We start from the raw sequence: 1675 nt of genomic DNA, 5'->3' as shown, positions 1-1675 counted from the left end.
GCTTTGAAATGTCGGCTCAATTAAATATGCACTTTACCTTTTGAAAAAGTCCAAATGAGTGCCGCCTCCTTCTATATGGAAGACCGATTTTTTGTACATTGCACCTAGGAAGGCACCTTGGCAGTTGATTCTATACCCGGAGTGCCCATAAACATGCAAATTGTATATATATATACTCATTGCCGTTTGCTATCTCATTGAAATTGTTTCATTATAATTTTTTATTATGTTTTTCGTGTGTAATCATTTCAACAATTATTATGCTTCTTTAATTTATTTTTATTTTGTTTCAGGAAAGTATTTTATTGTTTCTGTTTTAAGGTTTCTGGTCTTTTCTTGCACTGTCATTCTCTTTCATTCACATATACATTACAAGACATTTTTCTTTTTACACAGTGCTAAACCGACCATAGTCCAAAAGACTTTTCTCAGAGTTTGTTTAATCTCTGCCGTTCTCAGACAGTAAATTATAGGACTGATAAAATGCGACACGAACGTGTAGATGCAAATAAGTAAGACATGGACATCAGCGTCAGATATTAGCTGAAACTGATTGTACACATAAACAGCCAATCTGGGAACAAAGTACAGAAAAATTACCAGCCAGTGGGTGGTGCATGTGTAAATTAAATTCTGCCAATTTCCAGAATGGGTTATTAAGCGAATCTTCCAGATTATTATCATATATGAAGATATAATGTAGGACAATGGTAAAAGATGCACAACCAAAGCTATAGTAAACACAGCGCGTCTGGTCGGTATAGAGTTTGCACAGGACAAAACAGCAAACAAAGGTGAGAGAGCAGAAGCAGTTCTTAATTTTATTTGGGCCACAGTACGGCAGACGAGCCCCCATAACAGTGATGCCTAGTCCAATGGCTGCTGCTATCAGCCAAAAAATTAGGCAGAAGATCGAAACCACTTTGTTGGTAATAATGGAGCTGTAATGAAGCGGTTTACATATAGCAACAAAGCGATCAACCGCCATCAGCATGATAATAAAGGAATCTAGAGTACCCAGATAATGAACAAAGAACACTTGGAAAAAACATGCAACAAAGGACAAAGAATCAGCTCCGAACCAATATTTGGCAATGATCTTTGGCAAGGTCAATGTGTCGAATATGAGGTCAGAAAGAGCCAGGTTTCCGATAATAACATACATTGGTTGGTGTAGATGCTCTCTCTGAATGATCAAGCCTATTACTATGCCATTCGAGAACAGAAATATATTGTAGATTAGGAAGAATATTAAGGAAACCACTACAAGAAACTTTTCTGAAAGATCTGGGAAGCCGAGAAGGACAAATTCGAAGACATTTGTTGTATTGGCCATTTCTTCATCTGAGAACTTCCACAAGTGGCACTATATACAAAGAAAGATAAATAGTGTAAGATACCATAATAAATTCCCTCACCCATTGCCATTACATACATTCTTATTTGTTAAAAAAATAAATATAAATTAGCAGTTTTATCCGGCCCCCATGTGTGAGAAAGCCCGAACAGCGAAACGCGTGTCACAGGACATGTGAGTATCGGCTGTGCTCAGCTGACCTCCCGGCCGGCGACTGCATAGCCCCACCGCACATCGCGGACACAATGCACAGATACCACACACATTTCCCCTTGTTCTCCAGTCTGCTCCTTGAAGTGACACTCGTGCTTCTCTGTC

At 38.7% G+C, this 1675-nt stretch overlaps 1 pseudogene; it reads right to left on the bottom strand.

The window, feature by feature from the left end:
* Nucleotides 1–369: 369 nt before the first annotated feature.
* LOC148523951 (olfactory receptor 12D1-like) lies at nucleotides 370–1336 on the bottom strand (annotated as a pseudogene).
* Between the last annotated feature and the right edge of the window lie 339 nt (nucleotides 1337–1675).

Source organism: Taudactylus pleione, unplaced genomic scaffold, assembly GCF_031769625.1.
Source record: "Taudactylus pleione unplaced genomic scaffold, aTauple2 ptg000124l, whole genome shotgun sequence".
NCBI lineage: Eukaryota > Metazoa > Chordata > Amphibia > Anura > Myobatrachidae > Taudactylus > Taudactylus pleione.
The sequence above is the reverse complement of the archived record's forward strand: the minus strand, read 5'-3'. Positions and strand labels throughout refer to the sequence as shown.